Genomic DNA, 24,144 nt, shown 5'->3' on the forward strand with positions numbered 1-24,144 from the left:
GAACAAGAAACGCTTCCCTCCCCCCCTTGTAGAGGCACCAGGTCTGGCTCTTTCTGCATGCAGAAGCAGGTTAGACAATTAGATCTTTAGTATTAATTAATTTTTGTGAAATTCCTGGAGATTCAAAGCAGCATTTGTAGTAACTGTCTCGTATTTGTCGGTTGCTTTTTTGGGGAGAAGTTGGGAGCCTTGTTTCACAGGGCTGAATTTGTGTGCTGTGTAATGTGTGATGAAACAAAAAATGTCTGTTGCTGGGACTGAATTTGTGAACGTTGTAAGTGGTTAATCAGGTCTTCTCAGGAAAATACTTGGGAATTTTGTCCTGAATAGGCGTTAGATCCAAGGGGATTTTGTAAAGAGGCACGGGACGTTGTGGCTGCCTTTCTGCTAGTATTTGGTGTTTTGGCAAAGCTGTGCTTCGTATTTCTAATAAGACTTAGTTCTTTGAAATAATAACTAATTAATATTCACTAAGATCCCAGCCCAGTGTGAACTGATGCCTGCAGGGAGGGCTGTGATGATACTCCACCATTACTCACAGGAGTAAGCCCTTTCCATGGGTTAAGTTCACTTGTTTGATAAACATAACACTTTGCTTTTGTTCTCTTAATCACTTCCTTCGAAGAGTTAACTTCCTAAGCAGCCACAGATTAGTTCTCTCAGTTGTTTTAATTATTTTTCTTGTCACGCACAGTGAAGGTCTCGTGTTTGTGAAATGTCTTCTTTTATTTTTGTCCCCCCTTCCATGGCAGCCTCAGTGATGCTGGCACTGAGAACCCAGCTGAACTGCACTCTCCCCGCACTCCTGGCATTCATTTTTATCTTTATTTTAAACCAGATTTCACTTTTTTTGAATGGGAGTGCTACATGACATAACACTTTCCCTTCAGGGTGATCCCAGTGCTCCAGAATGTTGCATTCCCGTAAGGGGTATACCAGAGGCTGTAGCAGAAGCTTCCACGTGCTTGCTGCTGAGTAATTTCCTTTTGTATTGCTGACAGGTGACTCAAAGCAGGAGGGAGCAGATGGCCACGTCGTTTAGCTGGTGGCCACAGCCTTCCCAGATGAGTTTTGGAATTTCCATCAAAGTCGGGATTAGGCTCAGGATATGCCGGTGGCACAGAGCACCCCTGGGGAGCGTGGAAGAAGAGGAAACTCATTCCTAGCGACTCATCTCGTGGTTGGGTGAGTCAGGGGTCTGCTGTTGGTGGTCACAAAGGCACGTGGCTGACGACACCTCCTCTGTATGCTCTGCAGGATGCAGACTGTCTCCAAAATTAATTCTCCCGGCTTGATTTGTCCAGTGAGTTATTTCCAGAAAGGAGTTACTGTATTTTCTGGAATGACTATTGTGAAATTCTTTCTCTCTCTCTCTCTCTCTTTTTTTTTTTTTTTTTTAAATACAGTGGGCAAGTTTTCAGCTGGTGATTTATCAACAAAGTATTTTACAGGATCGTAGTTAAAGGCTCATCTTAAAAAAAAAAAACCTACACCCTGTGCAATAGGGAAAGTAAAAGCATCTCGGTTTCCAAGTGATGAAGGAATAACCGAAAGAGCTGGTTCTTGGAATAGTAGCTCCATTGGCACTCATTGGTGATTTCCTGTGCATTTGCTGCAAGAATCGCTCTGTGATGTGAGTAGGTGGTACTAAAGGGTTATTACGAAACCAATTTTCAACCAGACGGTTTTGAGTCCTGGGTAGGGAAGAGGGATAGCAGCTCCGGAGCTTTCTCTTTGTTCAGGCACCGCTCCTGAAATGCACAGCCGGGATATTCTGTGCCTGCACGGAACCAGGCACGCCGGGGGACTCGTGTGGGGTCACTTGAAGTGCTCTCCTTTGTGCCACTCCATCCCAGGCATGGGAGATGGGAGCGTGGGCTGCGAGCCGGCACAGCCCGCGCAAGGTGCGCACGGAGCAGTTTTCCCGGCTGCCTTTTCAATTGTAAGTATTTTCTCGTGGCTTTTCCCAGACGTGGGAGACAAAATGGAGTTGCGTCAGGACGGATGCCTGTGCCAAAACGAGGTGGTGGTTTGGAGTGGTTTGGTTCTGTTCTGGAAGCAGATGGGCTGCCACTGGCAGGAGACAGTTGGCTTCTCCATCAGAAAGAAAAAAAAAAAAAAAAAGAAAAGGAAAGAAGGGGTGTTTAAGGGAATTGGTCTGGCTCCTAAACCGAAGGAATTGTTGACCCACTGACTCAGTTCTGAAGCATTAGGGAAGCAGTCTTCCTGTGGTTTCTTTTGTTGGTGGCAGATTCAGAGCCCGGCTGTGAGCATTCGGGTGTGAGCAGCAGAGGAGAGGCAGTTCTGGTACCTGCTGCTGTGGGATTTACTTGGTGCCAGGGAGGAGCTGAGGTGCTGACGGCTGAGTAACGCCTCAACTTTATTTCTGATGCTTCTCCTGATACTGCATGGGTAAGTTTATGTGATTATTTTCAGTGCTGAGATTGTATCTTGCTAAATGGGATTGAGAGAAAGCCCTTCAGCAGCTCTTTGAAGAGGTGCTTGCTTTTTTTTTTTTTTTCCACTGGAGCTATTGCAGAAAGCACTGCTGCCCTGCCACAGGTTAGGAGTCTGTGAATGAGGGGGAAACTTTCTTGATCAGGCTGACAGAAACAATTTGAAACTGCTTTCCCCTCCCACCTTTCACCTACAAACCTCTGCTGATATTGGTGCTGAGCAAAGGGGATGGGCCAGAGCTCCAGCTTTGGGATCACATCATCCCAGAGTCACGGCTAAGCTGTAATTTCCCTGTTACACTGAATGAACAAGGCTCTGGTCTTCTAGAATTTCACATGAAAATCAGATGTTCATCCCTGGAATCAAATCTAATGATACTTTCCCTAAAATATGCCTAAAATAGAAACTATGTTATTTTTGAGTGGCTCTGTAAATGCCAAGGGAAAAAAAGATATCAATTAGTGGTTTCTCAAAAACACCCCAAATCATTAACATGCTATTGGCTGGAGGGAATCACGTTGGCTGGCAGAGCTGTGTCTGGAAGTTGTGCTCCATGAATCTGCTGTCGACTCTGTCGCTGTATTTGGGAGGAATTCTTTGGAGGGGGGAGCTTCTTGGACAAGTAGTTTATTTTTAGCTGTCGATGAAATGAGGGCAGTGATATTTAACTTCCCTTTGGTGCTTTACCAGCATTTAGACTGTGTTTCCCATTTAGAGAGGATGCTGATGTGGGATACTGGAGCTCTTACAATGCTGAGATGATTAGAAAATGGGAAAAGCAGAATAGTGATTATTGACTTGGTCTTGCTCTGTGACGTGTCTTCTCCAAACAGCAGCTGTAGGAATTGCAGGTTCTCCACGAAGGGAGGGATCCACTGCTGCTGTTATTTCCCTGGATGGTGACACCAGGACACCTTGCCGTCCCAAACCCACTTGTGTAGGCACTTACAGAGAGCACTCAGGGATATTTTTCCCTTTTTTTCCAAAACAGCCGCGGAGGAGGCTCTCCATGCGCCGCACATCCCTGCGGAACAGCAAATAAACCCAGTGGTTTAATGAAAAAAAAAAAAAAAAGGAAAAGGAAGGTTCAGCATTGTACTGGGTTTTTTTCCCCTTCCTTAAGTGCTTCCTTTGGATCTTGGGAGAAGAGCTCAAGAGCGGGGAGCAGTTGTACCAAAAGGCGTGGGAGGCCGGGTCAGGGAAGAGTCACTTGGTTGTTATGTGGGTGTGAAAAGCCTATGAAAAGGAAAGGGTGGAGGAAAATATTTTACTTGAATTAAACAAATAAAGGAGAACGTTATATGAATTAGATATTCAAAGATAGATTTTTTGCCAAGTATTTTTGTAAATTAACTGCGTATCCCCTGAAAATCATTTATTTAACCGTAACCTTATCAGAAAGTTCTCAGGAGGGATTTTTTTTTTCCCCAAAAGGAGAAAAAAAAAATCATTGTTTTCTTATCACTTCAGATGAAAAGAAAGGAAGTTGCAGATTTTTATTGCCGCTGAATTGTTAACTGTTAAAAGTGTATTGAAGCAGCAGATCAGATTTCCTCAGGATCACAGTGGAGCAGTACCATTTACTGAAAAATCCCAAGCAGGCCCTGTTTGAGGAGAAGGAGTCTTAGATCTTGAGTTCACTGCTGTGTATCCACCTGTGGGACAAGGAAAGTGCTGTTCTTGAAAATCATCTGGTTTGGGAAACGGGCTTTTTCCATTGATGCTGTGCACAGGGATGGTTTTCACCCAAAAAGTTGAACAAAACATATTTTGAAACCTGATTTTTTTTTTTTTTTAACATAGAATCACAGAATCATAGAATATGCTGAGTTGGTCTTGCATGCAGTATCTCCTTTTAGTGGCAGCTTTGAAAATGTCACCGAGTATGACTGAAAGAATCTAAATTATATGTTGCAAAGGTGATCTTTTTCTATGCTTTTGGTTGTTAATCTTGAGCCAAAAAAAAAGGCAGCACGTGGAGGCAGGTGGAGCAGCACTCTGTCTCTGAAGCAGAGTATTGTTCATTGCAGTAGTTAATGAAAGTTTGGATTAAAAAAAAAAAGGCAAACTAACAAAAATTAACCAGAAAAACTGCCTTTATCATAAATAGTAGCCACAGAAACACAAGCCATAAATTGCATGTAAGGAAAACACTTCACAGTCCAAAACTGAATGTACAGGTGTGCAGTGTGATGTCTTGTACCAGGTGCTTCATGTTTTAGGTCTGAGTATTGTTTTGATAGTGTTGATTTTTACTGATACCTGAGGGATTCCCATGTGGAAGTTCACAGGCTGTTGTTTGTTTTGTAAATTTTCAAGGCTTTTTTTATGGCCCATAGCTATCCAGAGTTTGCAGCTAAAGTTTGCATAGGAAACGGTGAGCTCAAAATTGGACCTGGAAAAGAGGAGTGAGGAGTCTTCCTCTTCCATCACTCTACTGGAATGGTAGCACCAACATCTGAAAAAGAAGAGGTAATTAGGGCAAATAAAAATAGAATGGAAGCAACTTTAATCAGTGCATCTTCAGGGTAGAGTTGTGTGTGGTGATCTCTGCTGTCTCATGCCCTTGCTTACTTCTCACATCATACAATCAGAATGGCTTGGGTGGGAAGGGACCTAAAGAACTTCCAATTCCATCACCCTGCCATGGGCAGGGACACTTTCCACTGGACCAGGTTGCTCCAAGCCCTGTCCAGTGTGCCCTGGAACATTTCCAGGGATGGAGCATCCAGGATTGGATTTATTTCTGCTGCCAAACTGGGACATTTCTAGGCAATGCTGTCGTGTCCTGCTGGGACTGCAGATGTTCCTGGTGCAGCAAATGGACACTAACAGGCAGTTTTCACTTCTCACCAAAGTTTGGGCACCTGAATTGTACCTTTAAGAACCCAAGTGGCTACAGAAACTCCCCACATGACCTGTTATTACAGGCTCAGGTGAGAGTGTACATGCAGTTTTATTGCCAAAACATGAGGTTGGCAGAAGTGAGTCATACCTGGGAAGATCTCAGCTTTGCTCTTTGATTTACTTTTATCCACCAAGTATAAAAATATTTCCAAGAATACAGGTAGGAATATGCTGTTCTCCTGTTAGGGCAGAGCTCTCACAGGCTCTTAGGTGTGTTTACATAGCTCATAGGATGTATTTTTGAAGCTTTAGTATAAAGGGAGCTATGTATACATTTTATCTAATCTTCCATGCAGTAGGCATGAGCAATTCCTGGAGAAGAGACCAGAATATAGGTCTCTGCCCCTACTCCTCGGAGTCTCTTTCTCATGGAGTCATACTTGCCCTCCAGGGTTTTCTCTTTATGGCTTTGTGAGTTTTGAATTCCTCTGTGAGCTGGCCCAGCTCCAGCGGGAGGGCAGAAAGCAGCCTCAGCCCAAGCTCTGCTTGAAGCCTGCTGGTTCAGGGACTCTGCAGGAGGTGGGATCTGCCCAGCCCTGGGGGAAGTGCCCAGCCTCCCAGGTGAGCTCTTAACCAGTGCGATACTCTTTCAAGGTGACAATTTTGTCTTCTGTGGGCATGGCTTTAGGTTGCAGTGATTGCTGGATGTCATTTTGCCCTTGGTGTTTCAGTGTGAGCAGAGGGTACCTGCTCTGCTCGTTTCACATGTGGTTTCAAGGTCAGCTCCTTCCATAGCCGTCCCTGATGACCAAGTGGCCTTGGAGTGACCCAAACTGAGCAGCACAATTTGCTGAGCTGGTTTGAAAAAGTGATTTTTCTTCTCCATTTCTTTTCTCTTGGGAAATTAGAGCTGCTCCATCCCATGAAATGACTACAGGGCTGCTGGTGCTGATGGGGTGGTGGGAGGAATTCCTCGCAGGAAGCAAAGGAGAAGGTGACACTGTCACTTACAGTGACAGCTGCATGAAGTTCGTCAGCATGTACAGGAAACCTCACCTTCCCTGTCTGTTCATCACAGTGGAGCTCAAGGAAGAGGTAATTTAACCTTTTTCTCCAAAACAAGCAGTCTGTTGAACACTCTTTCCTGTGTTCCTTTGGCATCTGGAATTTGGGTGTCTGCATTTAACTGCAGGATCTGTTCAGAGCTGAAGTACCTAAAAAAAGGAAAAGTACCTATGATAATATGGGATAATGCCAGAGAGGAGTCCATCCCTTGCTAAAATATCTGGTTATTGAGCATAGAATCAAAGGATGGTTTGCGTTGGGAGGAACTTCAAAGATACCTAATTCCAACTCTCCTTCCATGGGCAGGGACACCATCCACTATCCCAGGCTGCTCCAAGCCCTGTCCAGCCTGGCCTTGGACACTTCCAGGGATCCAGGGGCAGCCACAGCTTCTCTGGGCACCCTGTGCCATGGCCTCCCAACCCTCACAGCCAGGATTTTTTTCCCAATATCCAATCTAAACCTTAAATCTTACTGTTCTATATAAATATATAGAAATAAACTTTGTAGAGCCTGATAGGCTCACGGCTTTTATCAAACTGGCATTTTTTCAAACAGCGTCGCAAATTGTTCTTCTGGTCATACTTTTCAAAAAACTTCCCTTTGTCTATTATTCCACAAATCATATCCTGTTGAAATCTGAGTCAGGATAGAATTTCCATTGGCCAGGGAAAAAAAAAAAAAAAAGAAAAAAAGGCGAAATGCCCCATAGCCCCTCTCTGTGCAGGAGGTTTCGGGGCAGCAGTGGTTTGGCTTCCAGCAGGCACAGCACAGTTGGGAAGGATTATCTTACACCATGCCTCTGCTTTCTACTCTACTACTTTGAAGTTTTTTCTCTTCTGCATTTTCCTCTCAATTTTCCTGACTGATTCTAACTGCTGTTGTAATAATCCATTTTTCTCACACATCCTCCTTTAAAACACCAGAGGTGCGCTCATGCCGTGCGTTCTTCTGGGCCGTCTTCTTCCTGCGTGTGTGCTTACCTAACGACTTGAAAATAGCAAACAAAGCACATGATCTGAGAAGCAAGCTGGTATTTTACCCCGAGGGAAGATTTTCTCAGCGCACAAATCAAGAGTTAAATAGTTAAAAATGCTGTATAATATAGATCCAGCCGCTCTAAGGCTCGCTCGCACATAGGAGCGAAGTTATTTCCATACGTAAATGTTGACACAGTTGAGCTCTGTGTTATCAAATCCGCTGTCAAAGGCTGACCCCGGGCGTTTTGCAGGGAAGATGACGATTGTCTCTTTATTGACATAAATTCTGTTGTGCCTGTTTAGGAGAGTTCCCCACAACCCTGTCATTACGAAGCCCCTGCCAGTCGCATCCCTACTGGCACGGCTTTGTTAGCAGCTCCAAGAGCCTTCTTTTATTTGAGCACTGTGATTATCACACACCAATCAGTTGACTGAGTTGCTGCAGAAGTTGGCCAGCCCTGTGCTAAGAGCTCCTATGGAATTACAGAATCAGAGACGTTAGAGATGGAAAGGGCATTAGATCATCTGGGCCGTCGTCTTGCCAGTACATGTTTCCTGCTGCGTGGTTTTGGGTGGTTGTGGGTTTGTTTTGTTTTTTGTTTTTTTTTATTTTTTTTTTCTTTCCCTGCACTTCATGGCTAGAGATACTTTAAGAGCTGGGCCTTCCACTTTGATGTTCTGGAATCTTTCCCACAAAGTTCGATGGCAAGATTTTTCTTTGCCTAATATGTGCCCTAAATTTTTTCCATTTCTTTACTTCATAATATTTCATATTATTTCAAGTCTTTGTTCTCATCTTTCGGTAATTCGCTCTGGTGTTAACAGCCCGTAAATATGAGTGGAATAGTATTATGTGCTCTTGAATATTAAATGTATCACTTATCTTAAGTGCTGCATGCTCAGTTTTTCAGGATTTGGGGAAATTCTACTGATTGAAGATAGATTTTAAATGGAGCTGCTAATAGTATAATTTCTCAGGTGCATATTTTATTTTAGTATAAGAGTGGTCTGTTCTGGTGTCATTTGAGAAATGCCAATTTGAATTGGAAATGAAAATGTTTTTGTATGGAGGAGATAAAATGTATGTGATTTTTAACTCCATTGTGGCATTTAAACAGTGAGGAAGCTATGTGTGCAGACCAGTCTGCAGAGGGCATTGCAGGGAAACCAAAAAAACTAGTTTTGTATTAGTGACAGAATTAGTGGAAGTTGCAGTCTAGTTACTGGAGTCTTCCCCAAGCCCCATCCCAGCTTTCCATTCAAATTCTTCATAGCTATTGTTCTTTTTATAGTTTTACTTGTTTCTGTGGGATTTGGGGTTTGCGTGTTTGTTGTTTCTTCCTGAGGGATTGCTCTTCACTACCAGAAGCTTCGGGTGCCCAGGGAGGGTTGTCTCGAAAGTTTTCCTTTGTCTTGACCACTAAGAGCTAGATCCATATCCCCTCCTTTAAAAAACAACAACAACAAAAAAAAAAAACTTCAGTGACTATAAAAAGGACAAATGGACTTTGTCTTTTTTTTGCAGTTTCCCCATGAGAGAATAACGGGGTGTTGGTGTGAGCTGGCGCAGAGCCACGCTGGCTTGAGCCAGTCCCTTCAGAGCTGCCCTCTGGTCATGATCCAGCACCTTTACCCCAGTGCTCTGCATGTTCCTGAAGCATTGCCTCTGTTTTTCTTTCCAGAGTATCCCGGAGGTTGAGCGGGCTTGGCTGGAAGCCTCCAGGAGCAGGGTTTTGGCAGGGTGGGGGTGTGTTGGGTGCCTGCTGGGGGCAGAGCATGCACGGATGTGGCAGAGGCACGGCCAGCACTGCCCAGTCCTTACCCACCCATCCTCAACTCTGTCCAAAGAAAGCGTTTGGCTCATCCAGAAGGGATGGCAGGAAAGATCAGCAGTGATGTGGGTGGAGATGGATTTCATGGAGCCTCATGGACATGGGGAGCATGGAGCAGTAAGGTGCCTCCCCTCAAACTCCAGGAAGCTGGAGCGTAGGGATGTTGATGAGAGAGGCACGGGCAGGTGGGTCTTGGGAGGCAAAGTTCCTCTCCCTGAGTGGATTGGAGGTGTTTGAGGCTCAGGTTGTGTGACTGAACGGGGAGATGAATGAGGAACGTGAAAATGGGTGGGTTAGGAGTGAGTAAGGGAAAGTGTGAGTGGGTGGGTAACGAGACTGGCAAGTGAGAGAGGAGGTGGGAGGGGGTGAGTGCATGGGGAGGGAGGTAGCAAAAAGTTGGAGTAGCGTTATGGGCTGGCTCTGTGAGGATACCTGGAAGACTGGGAACAGCCACCCTCCTGAAGACAGGCAAGGGGATGGGGAGCTGCCACAGGGGCTGTGGGGTGTGCAGGGCAGCACACAGACCCTGCTGACCTCCGGTGCTTCCCCTGGCGCGTGATTTACTCTGCCTGAACTTTACTGTGCCTGGGCATAAAACAGTGATCCTCATCCTGGTCAGCTGGTTGCATGCTGCTGCTGTTCCTGCAGAAAGATGTCAGCCCATAATCATGCATTTGCAGGTTGTTTTAGCTCTAACAAAGTCACGGACAGAAACTTTCAATCCGTATTGTTTATTGCAGCTTGTAGTGGGCATTCCCAGGAGCTGAAATGACCTGAGGGCTGCAGGGGGAAGGAGTTACCTGACTAATAAAAGGTGTGAAGGTGAAGGATATGCTGGAATTACAAACCTGCAATGCCTCAGCATAAAGACAGCTCCCAAACCTGAAATTCCTTTAATTTTACTGAAGAAAATGGGAAAGTAAAGTAACTTTAAATCATTACCAGACCCTGTCTGACATGGTTCTTATTAGGATGTTTAACTAAAAGTGCTGTAAGGTTGGATGTAGCCCCCTGTGACTAATGTGTACCTGTTTTTATTAATTTCTATGGCAGAGTTACAGCCCCAGCTGTGACCTCTCTGCAGTCAGGTGCAGTCAGGCTGTTGTCCAAGGTAAGGGCTCTGCTGCCCTGTTAAGTCATACTAAGTTGTACACAGTACATTCTCAGTACTTACTGTAATAGAGCAAGTCCTTTTGAAGCCCAAACAGAGGTGAGTGACTGCAGGAAGTGACAGGTCTTGTCTTAGCTGACAAAAAGGTATTTATTAAGGAATAACTTCATAGGCAGTGTTCTGAAAACACCAGTCCCTGCAGGTTTTCATCGGTAGCCAGATAAGATGCCTCACCACCCTCAAAATAAAGAACTTCTCCCTAATACTGAACTTAATCCTGCCCTCTGGCTGTGTGAAGTCATTCCCTCTTGTCCCAAGTTCCTCTCCAGCTCTCTTGAAGCCCCTTTATTCACTGGAAGGATATCTTAGGTCTCCTTGGAGCCTTCTCCAGATTGATCAACCCCAACTCTCTGGACTTTCCTAATGGCAGACATGCTCCAGACTTTGGACCTTTTCAGTGGAATCTTCCTCATCTTGAATATGGTCACCTGTTGCAAAGTAAATTTCCTATAAAGCTTGGAACTGCAGCCAAGACATCTTGTACAGTAGTCAGTGTTTACTCATTTTTTTAATCCTAGACAAATCCAGAAACAATTTGCTGTACTTAAGCAGATGTTTTTTACCATTAAAACAGCCCTAATCGCTTGCCGATGTTCAAATGCTGTAGTAACTGTACAGAATAAAATCCACAGGAACGTGGGGTATGTTTAATGCAAGCCTGTTGGGTTGTAGATCTGTCAAACCCTCAAATTTGCATTCCTTACCTAAGCAGAGATCCTGGTGGTGTTTACACGTGCTTTGGGAACTGCAGGAACACAACTGCTTTGTCAAAAATCTCTGTTCCCAGTTGCCACCTGTGGGTCTGCAGGAACACAGTTAAAATATTTACAGTGGCAGGACTAACTGGAAGTTTGTTTATTGTTCTGCTTGATACTAAAACTTATCACAACAATCACAAGAGCAGCGTGAGACCTCTGTGGAAGTGTGGACAGATTCTGAGTGCGCACAGGAACAAGAACCTTGAAGTTTCCCTTCTGGCTAATTCATAGTTTGGTTTTGTCAGTGACAGGGTTGTGCAGCATTTGCAATAAGCCTGCTTTGTCTTTGGCCATTTTTTCCCATATGGGTGTGTTCTTCCTTTTAATTCTGTTGTTTTTCTTTCCTTTTTTTTTCCCCTTCCCTAACACAGCCACTCCTTTTATTTTAAGAATAAACAAGCTGCTCGCTGAGCAGAAAAAAACAAAGTTTCATAAACATAGCAGTTCTGATCCCTGTAATCCTTTATTACCTGTAGGGGCAGGTGCAGGAAGCTGCTGCAGGAGAGGAGGTTACTGACTTTTCCAAGGCTTGGGTTACATAAGGGGTCAGTATGTTGTAGCTCCTACAGTGCAAGTTGTGAACAACATGATCAAAGGTGCACTGATGAGAAATAAAACCTTTTGGCTTGGCTTCTTTCACTTCATTCTGCCCCAGTGAGTTGTGAGCCTTTCAGCTCCTATTTTAACCACCACACTGACATGAAGTTACAGGATCACAGGATGGTTTGGGTTGGAAGGGACCTCAAAGATCATCTTGTTCCAACCCCCTGCCATGGGCAGGGACACCTTCCACTATGCCACGTGTCTCCAAACCCCATCCAACCTGTCCCTGAACACCTCAGGGATGGGGCATCTTCTCTGGGCAACCTGTTCCAGTGCCTCACTCCCCTTGTAGTGAAGAATTTCTCCCCGATATCAAATCTAACCCTGCCCTCTGCCAGTGGGAAGCTGTTCCCTGTGTCACATCGCTCCATGTCCTCGTCCAAAGTCACTCTCCATCTCTCTTAGAGCTCCTTTAGGTGGGAGAAGACTATTTCAATGTCTCCCTGAAGGCCCCTACATATTATCTTAAATGTTTTTCCTGCTGTTGTAAAATAGATTTTATTAGTGGAGGTTCTATCTTCTAATGCTTTCATTACCCAGAGTTTTTGTGTTTGTTGCTCAAGGGAAAGTGAGGGGAACCACTCACTCGATCTCAGCAAACCAGAAAGCAGTTCATGGCTGTAGTGGCTGCGTAATGCTGAGGTAGTGTCTGTAGGAAAACAACCAGAGAGCTTCAAGAAACAAGATATATTTTTTAATTGTTTTGTTTTGTTTTGTTTTGTTTTTAAGATGTTGAAACCATTTAAATTGCTGCAAAAGGGTAGGGCAAGGAGGGTGGTAAAAAAATACGTCACCCATCCCTTGTGATTTTGTGGTTTTGTCTGAATATTTTTTTATTCAATTCACTTCGATCTACCACGCATTTCAGTTGTGATAGCTGCCCCAAGAACGTGGCTGCATGCAAGATGTCTCATTTGTCTAATATTAAAAATATGTGTGTGTAATAACATTTTTTCTAATGCTTCCCATCTGGAAGATACGTCACACAGTTTTGCATTAAAATTCATAGCACCCTTTTTACATATTACAGTGCTTTGTGATGGAGACTGTGCATGGACTTGTTAATTTGCAGTTCTGGGCTGAAAAATAGTTCAAAGCAGCTTGTTATTTACTTCCAGAAACAAGTTTTCACTATTTGTCTGTCTTAGTCAGTCTGGTAGAACCAATACATTTGTGAGAGGCAATTTGTCTGCTTAAAATGTTACAGTTCATTTACCAGAAGAAATGCTGAGCAACTAAAACAAAGTGAGGGGTCTGAGGACCTTCTTCCTCCAGTCCTTCAGGAGATGCCTGGAATCGTCAGGGTTTTGGTCTAAAATATATGTGTATCGAATCCTAGTGGTATCATAGCGTGTGAATTCCTGTCAAAAATTGTCTCAGAATGGTACAGCTGTTAAAGATAACGGTCGTGCCCTGTGTATTAGCAAGGCTGCATTCTTTCCTGAGTAAACTTAATAAAATATTGTCAAAGAAAAGGTGCAGGGATCTGTTAGGATTAGTAGGAAAGGAGATTCTGAGCTGCTTATGTACTTCAGATATATTTAGTGATAAGGACTGGTTAATACATCTCCATTTTCAGTGTATAACCATCCTTTGAAAGGCGTGATTTTCAATGTGCCAGGCAGCAGGAAGCACCGGTGTGCTTAATTCCAGCTTGTGGTGACATCTTCTGGATGCTGAGCACTGGGAAAATTTCACCTGTTCTTCAAGCAGTTGATTGAAAGTTGAGTTTTTCCATGGCATGATCCATAGTCAGCGTTGTAGTAATAGGACTAAGCAGTCCAAATCTGCTGTCGCCCAGGCTTGTTGTCTCAACTGTTACAAAATATTTGCTTTTCAAACATGACGATGCAAATTGGAACACTCCGTGCGAATTTGACCTGTATTTATACCAGTGTGTTTGGAAGAAGCCCATCAAATGATTTCCATGCTGTTTTCAGTGTCTCTCCACTTTATTATTCTGAGAAAATTCGATGGATCTGCAGTGTGCACGATCTGGTTTTCCGGTATGCAGATGCACAGCCTCGCCTATCTCGTGGAATCAGTGTAGCAACCGCTCTTACAAACGCTGTGACAATGTACAGCCTCCTATCTGAGAACCAGATCAGACTGAAATTGGGACTCGGTCCAAAAAGCAAAATACTGCAGTCAATCTAGGCACTGTGTCAGCACTCAGCTCCGTTGGTGTTCTGTGCACCGCAGGGAAGGGAAGCGGGAAATGCACGCTGGCATCCAGAAACGGATTCCTGAGTCACGGAGGATGGCGGGGATGGGGGCCGGTAATAGGAGGCGCTTAAAGGTTCCCGTTTTTGCAGACACTGTGTGGGCTACGAGATGTTGCAGGCGATGTTCTGAGCCCGGGTGGCACTCAGGAAGTCCCTACGTGACACTACGGATGGCACGTGACTTCCCTGTTTACAGCCAGCCCATGGCTATGAAGTGACAGAGTGACCAGATCATGTCGCAGCGTCCTTGGTCTCTCGAGTCACGACCCTTGGTACCAGCGGGGATTTGGGGAGTCAGGCCCTTGCAAAACCACCCTTCAAGTGCTGATGTGTTCAGACTGGGGTGACCTCTTGCCCTTGCAAAACCAAGGGCCCGATTCAAGTGCTGATGTGTTCAGACTGGGGTGACCTCTTGCCTAAGACTGGACATTTCCTTCCCTTTTGCCAGCCCTGCTGCTATTCCGGACTGCGGGCTGGCACCGCTCCTCGTCCGGCGGGCATCGCTCCGGGGGCAGGTGGGCTTCCTGCTGCGTGGCACACCCTCCACTCTGCCTGCTTCCCACTTAAACTCTCTCATTCCTCAGTCCTTGGGCTTACCCTTCTGTCCTAAAATTGGCTCAATCTTGGGAAAATCATCCACCCACGCTCCTGGGAGAGGGGGACCCGTGTGCCTGATGCCGTTCGGATCGCTCAGGAGCGCAACGTGTTCTGCACAGCAGCAGGGTCATTTTGGAGCTGTAACACTAAATCTTTCAAAAGTAATCACACTTCTAGAAGTGATTTAAGCTCTCAAGTTTCTGGGTGAAAGCCAGTTACCAGGGTTTAATCTGCACCCTAAAGTTCTGCTGCTAAATCTGATCTGGCAGTTCTGCCTGCGTATGGGGGGAGACACCAATAGCAAAATACCTTCCCTGATAAAGAGCAGTGGGACCTTCAATGTCCACAGCAAAAATAAAAGCATTTTAAAGGATTTATAAAGTTGTTATGGTGTTGTAGCTGTGCAGCAGAATCCATGGAGGGGGTTTAGCTCTCATATAATTATATTTTTTAATAGTAAATTGGATGCAAAGGAACTTACTGCAGCTGAAACTCCGTGCTGCAGAAAATCATTGGATCCAAGGCCAGGAAGTTTTCTTGGCTGTGATTACAGCTTGTTGCTTGCACTTCCCATATAACTTTCAGTGTCACAAGCACTTTTATTTATCCATTACGCTTCTGGTTATGTTTTCCCATGGCTATCTAGTAAGTACTGAGGTTTTTTTTGGGGAAGCAAGGGGACAATATGTATTTTGAGCCCAAATACTATGGCACCTAAGAAAATAGGGTTTCTGTTCTTAATTGCCAGTTTTCTTTCTGTCTTTTATCGTGTCTTAGTTCTAAAAAATCAACAAGCCCATTGTGATGCTTTTGATTAGGCTTCAGCAGAGATAATAAAAGTGTAGTGTCCCTTTGTGAAAGGAGTTTTTAATTATTGTTAATTGTACTTGCCAGCTTCATTTCTGAAGGGAAACGGAGGTGACCTCATCCTGAAAGTTGTCAGTCTCATGCTGGTATCATTCACCGCCTGGAAAAGAGGTTGGGGTTTTGTTCCTTGTTGCTTCTTTTAATGAGGAGCTGTCCACAGGCCTGATGGGCTCTGTGGCCTTGGGAATGCTGTCCAAACTCTGCTTCAGTAGCAGGCTTGTTCCTGAAATGTTAAACTGAGTGGTATCTTAGGGCATCAGCAGAGTCTCAGACCTGTGATGTGCCCATTCCAGTAACATCTCTGGCAGCAGAGAGTGCAAAAGACTTTAGGGAGGTGATGGAGTCCTTGTCGAGGACAATTAGTAAAGATTCAAAGGGTTATTTCTGCTCTTTCATACTGACCTTGGGGGTTTCTGTTATCTGTCCAAAGGTTTAATTTCTTAATCCTTCTCCAGTCTTGGCTTTAGCATATTCTTGTGAGGTCCCCACTTCACCTGTGCATTGCATTTAAACAGATGACAAGAGAAATTTCCTCACCCTTTGGACTGCAAAATGTGCAGGACAGTGGGGGTTGTATGTCTGGGGAGGTCCCAGGGTATCAGGACAAGTCAGCATTCATTTGTGGCTGTGATGTAAATGCCAAAATATTTACAATCATTTCAGTTCATTGAGCATCTCCGTATGTCGGGAGAAGGATGAAGAGGATACGTTTTTGTCTCCCTTCAACTGTTCTGTATTTCTTAAGCTGTTACCTCGTTTCATCTTAAATGAACCTTCTCTAAAATACCCTGAACTTTGCAATTCCATTTCAGTTCACCCAGTGCCATCTGCCACGGTGTCTGCGATGTATTTCAGTCCTGACGAAATCCCCCTTCCTCAGCGGTACCTCCGCACGCTGTCGTAAGGATGATGTGACAAGCGAAGCTGGCAAGTTGTTCCCACCTTTGTTGCCAATTATAAAGCAGTGTAAAGAGGCAAATTCTGACAGCCTGTGTCCTTAGAGGTGTTTGAATACTGAGATTGTAGTGAAATCATCAGCAGTGAGGCTCTTGGGCATCCCTGAGGTTCTGGGCTGGGATCTCTGCTCACCTTTTGCTCAAGTAGTCTTTCCCTGACATTCATCACTTCTTTGCTTGACTCAGATGTGTATTTAAAGCTGCTGCTTATTCATCAGCATCAAAACATTTACTTGTAGATACAGGGAGCACAGTTCCCTGTAAAAGGGAAGAAGCTTTCATCTGGTTTGTTTTCTAATCCTGGAGAAATCTGCAAGGTCAGTGAGCCTGGCGTGTGTAATGGGTCTCCTCACGGCTGCCAAATGTGTTGGGGACTGTGGTCTGGAGCTCCCAGTTTTATCTCATTCCTTTGCTTTCTGTTGCTCATTAAAAGATTGAAAAAGAATTAAAACCTCCGTGGTGTGAGATGTTCAGGCTGTCTGAAATGGTTTTCATTCTGCGGCTCCCAGATTTTGTTCAGGCGAAAGGAAATTAAGTTTTCCGGAAGCAAGCCACATTTTTCAGTAAAAACACTAAATATTGAATTCAGGTCACCTCAGACTGACTCCACTCAGTCCTTCCTTTGCTGTCTTAAGGTGAGGACTGCAAGAACACCTTAAAGGATTGTTGTGAAAACTATAATAGTTAGCACTTCTACAGGCCTGCCAAAATACATACTAAATGCAAATATTTTTATGCCTTTTCACCTCCCAGAGTTGTTTTGGTATCTTGTTCTATCCTGAACAAAAATGCAGGAGACTTGTCTCATTCTCACAAAGCAATGCAGAAATTGTGGCCTTTCAAAATCCTCCTTGAATCGCTGCTCTGTATAGTTGTATAGTCGTGGCTCCCAGGTTTCAAAATGGGATGAGGAACCTGTTCCCAGCAGGAGTAAACACAACAATAGCTCCTCTCCCATGCCAGACAAGCTTTTCATAGTGTGTTTTGGAAGTATGTGTTTCACAGGGGCACAACTAGCTCTTGATTTAAAAAAACAAAATTACTTGAAACTGCTCAGGGGCACAAATAAATGACTGCAAGAATACCAGAGAATTGAGCAACAGGCAAAGGACATGTTGTTTCCTTTAAGAATTCTGACTAGAAATGACGTCACTTAGATAGTTTGGATGTTTGTGAGCACTACAGGACTTGGAAAGGGAAAGCAAATCGGAAAAACACTGGGAAGCTGAACAATTTGTTTTGTTTTATGACTCCCTGGTCGTTTAATGAGGGAGCTATTACTCATGCGCTGTCACTGCACATCTAGAAAATTCCTCTGGGGTTAAAAACTGGCAGGGAAAAGTAGTTTCCTAAAAAACACTGAATTAATGAGATAAAAACCCATTGCTCAGAAGTCCCTAACAGGAAGGGTCGGAGGCGGAGCTGTGCAGGGCTCACGGTGTGTTGGAAATCTCCGCAGGGGATTTCGGAGAGCAGATAGAGCTGGCAGGGATTCAGGGAAGTGATGCAGCAGATATGCTCAGCATCTGGCTTTTAGGATACAGAACTATGGATTTGAGCAGAAAAAAAACACGAGTTCGATTGGGGCATTGCAGCCAATCCTTCTCCTTCATTCCTTTGTATCTGAAAATGTCTAGGACTGGGGTGTTGTAGCCATGGGCAGTGATACAAAGCAATGTATTAATAATATTGACACATGAAGTGAGGGGTGTTGTATTTAAGGAGAAGAAAAGTGTTTGTGGTGTGGGCTTAATTATCCAGTTTTAAATGATTTTTCATGGTTTCATAATCTGTATTCCTATGGTCTGTCAGACTTGTGACTTCTTGCTTTGAGTTTGCATTGTTTTGTAGATCTGTATGGTATTTTACAGTGCAGTACAGTGTAGTTTGCACTTTTACTTCAGTTATTTTAGCTGGTTAAGCCTATCTTGTCAAATCCACACATTATCTTCACCTTAACTGGAAACCTGATAAAACTTTCATGGCCCGGAGGGCAGGATGAGGATTGTTCCAGTTAGATCTTGTAGAGAGCACAGTAAGCAGAGTGCTGCTCCAATCTGGAAATTCAAGGGAATATTCCTCACCAACCCCCTGACACAATTACTCCCTCATAGCAGAAGTTACTGTAGTTCCTTCTGCCAAAAAAATGCTGATAAAGCAGAGGCTGTTAGGAGGGAAATCCATAAAGAGTCTGGAAAGTGTGATGTAAGGATTAGTAATAGAATTAGCAAGCTGCTCTAGCAGTTCTGCTACAGTTTGTCTTAAATTACAGCACCTCAAACATAATCATTGTCATTCCTTGTCTCACAGCAGTGCTGTAGTCTGAATCAGTTGTCTTCTCTGTTACTGCCCTTTTAAGCACTTTCAAAATTCTTTTAATTATTCATTTTCAGCAGGAATATCACCAAATTTTCCATGCTAAAACAGAAATAGTTCAGGACAGGTTGTGTATTTTAAGCTTCAGATCAAAATGATGCTTAGCTGTGTCTTGCTGTACATGCATCATACATCCTCTTTAGAAATATCCAGTGCTGAGTTTTTAAAGCCCATAAATGCCCAGTTTATTGTATCCATGCTGGATTTTTGCCCTTGGGTGTGGAACTCAACTGCCTGGGCCATAATTGGGAAATAATTCCTACATGTGATGTGAAAAAAAAGTCCTGGATCACAGGGCAGAGCTCAGTTTCCACCAGAACAGGACAGAATGAGACTGAAAAGGCTGGGGGGACCCTTGAGGTCTTGAGAAGGTGGCAAGGGTATGGATGTCTTGTAATTTTGGAATCACAACAAGCACTGTAGAGAGAGACAACTCCACAGGGACCTTGTTTGTGACACATTAGACAGGGATTTGGGCATCAAAATTTGGGCAGTTTGGGTAATCAAAACCTCAGTTGCTCTGAGGTTGTGTGTGCCTGGTAGGGAGCACAGGGAAGCTCAGGTTTGGTGTGGAACAGCCTGGAGGGTACCAGGAGCCACACAAACGATGCAGAGACGTGTTCAGCCTCACATTCTGCATCTGTGTTGCTCCAGTTTTCCAGGATGGTGTGAAACTGAAGGCTGAACAGGCACGGAAAGGGGCTCTCCTGCTTTTCAGGTGGCGCTTCAGTGTCCAGTGGAAGGTGGTGGCCACCAGGGCCTCTGTGCAGCCTTGATCTGGAAAGGGCCCTGGTGTTGGCATGGATTTTGGTAGATTTCTGGCTCTTCCAGGGCACTTAGTGGTGTTTAGGCTGCTTTTTTATTGCAGAAAAATGTAGGGGGAGAAGCAGGTTCCTTCACGCCAGCTGGGACACCTTTGGCTGTGGTACAGCACATGCTGATGCTCCAGCAGCTACTGAATAGAAAGCTCTATCACTCCAGAGTCTAGGCACCTAAATCCTGCCAAAATCCAGGCAGAGCTGAGACAGGCCACGTGGCTGATGCCTGCAGACTCCCAGTCTCATGGCAGGGGACACTGTGGACAGCCATGTGTCCCTGCCTGGTGCTGCATCACCCATGAAACAGGACCGGCCTTCCCAGAGCTCCAGCCCTGTGTGCGTTGCGCTAACACAAGAAAAATTTTATGGCTTGTTACTGAAACCTAACTAAATTTTCCTGTTAATGAAGCTGTAATTGCAGTCCATGACTGTGATCATGGTTCAGCTGATTTCCCTCCTTGGCTGAGGGTGCATCTGGCGCTATTTTCCCTCTGCGCTGGAAGGGCTGGTGAGTGTGAGAGGCAGATCTGACCAGACTGGGGTTGCTCCCACCTTGGCACTGCTGCAGGTGCTGCCTGAAACCTCCATCCCAACACCCATCCAGAGCTCTCCTCCCAGCTCCTGCTGGGAGTGGGCCTTTGGAGTGCAGATATGTTCAAGGGACTGTCGGGTTTTATATTTAAAGACTTTCCTCTTCTATTTTTTTCTAAAGCTTTGCTCTGTCAAGGCCTGTGCAGCTGGCGTTACACAGCACATACTTTATTATCCCAGTCATCACTTCAACCGTTTAATCCTTTTAACCTTCACAGTGGCTACAGTAGGAATTATGGGGAGTGAATTTCCTCTTGAGTGAATTTCCTTGGCCACTGTTAAAACCACAGAGAAATCCAGAGTAGTTCCATGAAAAAAGGGATCTCTTGATGGAACTGTTTGCAAAGAACTGGAAGGAGTGAGAGAAATGAGAAGTAAGTCTAGCTGCAGGGAAAATGGCTGTGGGGACACCACCATGGGCTAGCAGCTGCCACATTCCTTCACCCAACATCCCAGACCTGTTCCGACCACAGGAAAGTTAATTCAGAACAGTCAGCCCTGCTGGGCCGGGAAAGGACCTTGCTGCCAGACGCTATTTGTGTTGTACAGTATCTCCATAGGTTTTGCATCTGTCTTTCCTGCAGTTTTATTTTCTGCCTTCAATATTCCCTTTTTCTCATTGTGTCTAGTAATTGAATTTGCAAAATATTACAAAGTGACATCAGGATGTGCCTGTTAAGAGAGGAAAATAAATTAATTGCATGCTGTGAACGAACTGAACTCATTTAGTAATTGATGAATTAACTTATGTCTACAAACAGGAGAACTTGAATGCTGGCAGAATAAACACTGAAATCTCTCCTGGACAGAATCACTAGGGGTTTTTTTAGGTTTATTTTTCCTTGGTTTAGTAATGGCCACATTTTTAGAATTAGGAAGTTACACCAGTGATTTGCAATTTAGGATTCACCTCTGTGATTCCATCCTACACCACTTCCAGACTGACATCTGCCTCTTGAATTCATTGGAAACGTTGACGTTTCCAGTTGCTTTTTCTTAACAAAATATTAACACTAGTTCTTCATCCTCCCTTTTTTACACTGGACATACCTGACGGAATGACCGTGATTCTGGTGGTTTTGTGGTCTTTCTTAATCATATTTTTAATGTGCACAGTGATGTTATGTTCTCTGTGTGCACATCCTGCATCTTCTCTCTTCCCAGATTTCCATTGCAGTAATGGATTTGATTATTATTCAATGATATGATTATTCTCTCTTTCTCTCTCCCTCTCTCTCTCTCTGTCTCTCTGTACTCAAGTTCCAGACCTGCACCTGTGTGCATCATTTTGTTTTCCTTCCAGGATGTTTGTGTGGCTTCTACACGTGGATTGATAGCAATCTGCTGCAGCTCAGTTCTGTGTCAACAGAAAGGAGCTTTCTCCCATGCCAACCCTCTGTAAATGCCACAAAAACACCTTCGTATTTAAGCCTCTATTTTAAAACTTTATCTTCCTATGATGCCTACGGTAGAAAGGCTGTTAATCTACCTTTATATCAGGTTTTATTGTCTTATTATTCCTTATACTTTCTCTCTTTTTTTTTTTATGCCTCTGTTTCTTGCCTCAGGCAGTAAACTAGAAAACCAAGCTCATTTTACTCTGTTTTATATGAAGCTTCTAGCTCAGTGTGTCTTGATCTCTGTCCTGCTACAGTAGTTTTCTTCCTTGGAAATCACTGTGAAGGTAAACACCTACTGCACAAGCTGAGTTTCTCGGGCCCCAAAGAAAATCAGAATTTCATCCATCCTTTAATGCTGCAGTTATGAGATGCTGATCTTGTTTGCAGCTTCAAAAGCTGGAGCCAGTTGTGGGGAAGAGACTAAAAAGATCAGGAGTAATTTGTATGTACGTTATGTTTTCTGATGGACAGGGACATATTTTTCTAGTGCAACTGAAGTTGTTTAATGGATGTTGTAGATCAAAGCAAAAACAAATTTGTTTTCAAAATCCAACAGCCCCTTTTCCCATCCCTTGCCTGGCTGTGTTCAATACATGGAGCATTATGTTGTCCTCTAATTAGCTCTGTAATTTCCATGGCGTGTGCCAGCATCAGTGTTTATTAGTGAAGCACAATGTCTGCTTTTATCCTCATGATGTGACTGTCCCATCACAGAAGTCACATGCACAAAGTGAGTAGTAAAAGGGGTTCAGCAGTAAGGATCAGTAAATATTCTGACCTGTGCATGGTTGTGCAGATGTAATTGATTGCAGCACTGCCAGATGCTCACCGGTTGATCCAGATGATCCTTGCTCAGCATGCAGTGAAGATCCCTCTCATCTCCTGGATCTTCTAGTCCCTAGCATGGCTCACAGGGCATTGATCAATCCCTAAAATCTTCCTTTTTACCATAACTGTGTGACTTCTCTGCATTTCATGAGGGGAAGCTGAAGTGGAAATGCAAACACGCATTTAAATAAACCATTTTATAAATTCCAGGTGCTGATCTCAAGAGGGCATCTTGCATATGCCAGAGGAAGAACATGTTGTTTGATGGAAAACCTGCTTATAAATCGGTGCAAATGGAAAGGTAAATAATTTCTGTTTCCAGTACACTGATGGAGTAAGATCTCTGCACTGGTTATTTTTCCTGCTATGAAGTATGTAGTATATAAATGTATCTGGCATATGTATTTGTCACTGTGCAGCAGCAGAATGTAGGAAGTGAATATCTTTAAAAAAATGCTGATATCTGCTTCATAGAACCACAGAATGGTTTGGGTTGGAAGGGACCTTCAAGACCATCTAGTTCCAACCCTCTGCCATAGGAAGGGACACCTTCCACTATCCCAGGTTGCTCATTGCCTCATCTGGCTTCTTTGCTTCTTCACCGTAACAAGGAAGGGTTCTAAAGTGCTTTGTTTCACTCTGAAAATATTCCTGGCTTGGGTTTCAGGGTTTTTTTGCAGTGTCATATGTGATGGGAGGAGTACAGAATATTTGTCTTCCACTGAAAGGTCCTCTGCAGTGTGTTCCTGAGGCGTGGAAATTAAGCTGAGGTTAAAACTTGAAGTGGTCTGATTGAACTTCCTATCTTTCTTAATTGTTATCTTCTTTCTGTGTGATAACTTTAATTTCACTTCCTCTTGGGTAATCGTGGAGTAGTCTGAGTTTGTGTTATATCAGACAAAAAAAAAAACAAAACCACAGACTAATAAAAGTTTTTGTGCTGTTTTTTTAAAGATACAGAAGAGCAGTTCCTTCCAGGTCACTTTCCATGCTTTGACAGACAAAGTGCTGCGATGATGTGTGGAGCAGCACAAATTAAGCCAGTGCTGGAGATAAGCAGAGGGGCAGCAGTGCCTGGTTTTGAGAGCTCACTTTGTAGGGACAGAAGTGGCTGTGATCCAGCTCATGGCACGAGGATACAAACAGCAGGTGTTGCTTTGGAGTGCTTCATGACAGGGGCATTTCTGCTCAGGGGTGGGATTAGAGCTTCTATTGAAACTTATATAACAGCCACCGTGCCAGGGTGGTTGCTAAAAATGATGCTCATCGCTCTTACGTCCCAAAAGCTGTAAGTCAGAAGAACTATTTTAAGCTGAAGAAATATTTTGGGTTTTTTAACTCTTAATGGCCATTGTTGTTCTCCCAGACTCCACTGAGATGATTTTAAATGGACTGTCAGGCAGCGGTGGCAATGAAAGTATGTGTTTTTATAATGTAAGACATGGACAATCAACAGTGAGGTTTTTTGTGGATGGCTGCTTCATTATCATACCCTCATTAACATACCTCAGCAATCAACAGGGAATTACATTTTTTATTATGGCTGTCCTGTCCAATTTCTAAAATACAACATCAGCTGCTTTTATCCAGCAAATGTTGTGATCCATTTGGGGAAAAAAAACCCCACTATTTTCCTGCCTCTGCTGCCCCAAAGGTTGGTGTTTTGCAGAAGGAGCAGTCAGCTGCTATGGTGATGGGCACAGGGTGGGAATGTGGACAGAAATAGAGGGAGGCTGAAGCCAGACTGCTCCTGCTTCCTTATGGCTTCAGTAG

At 44.1% G+C, this 24,144-nt stretch overlaps 1 long non-coding RNA gene across 4 annotated transcripts in view; it reads left to right on the plus strand.

The window, feature by feature from the left end:
* The window catches only part of LOC137473603 (uncharacterized), a 125,320-nt gene that overhangs the window by 86,745 nt on the left and 14,431 nt on the right, over positions 1 to 24,144 (plus strand). The window contains exon 5 of one of the 4 annotated variants that reach the window (XR_010998890.1): positions 1,002 to 1,185. The exons of 1 other annotated variant lie outside the window; for it this stretch is intronic. This is a non-coding gene — a long non-coding RNA (uncharacterized lncRNA). Of the gene's footprint in view, positions 1 to 1,001; positions 1,186 to 19,041; positions 19,471 to 24,144 lie in introns of those variants that run through there. 2 more of the 4 variants (XR_010998891.1, XR_010998889.1) reach the window with 2 other exon arrangements.

The sequence above is a fragment of the Anomalospiza imberbis genome, chromosome 5 (assembly GCF_031753505.1).
Source record: "Anomalospiza imberbis isolate Cuckoo-Finch-1a 21T00152 chromosome 5, ASM3175350v1, whole genome shotgun sequence".
Lineage (NCBI taxonomy): Eukaryota > Metazoa > Chordata > Aves > Passeriformes > Viduidae > Anomalospiza > Anomalospiza imberbis.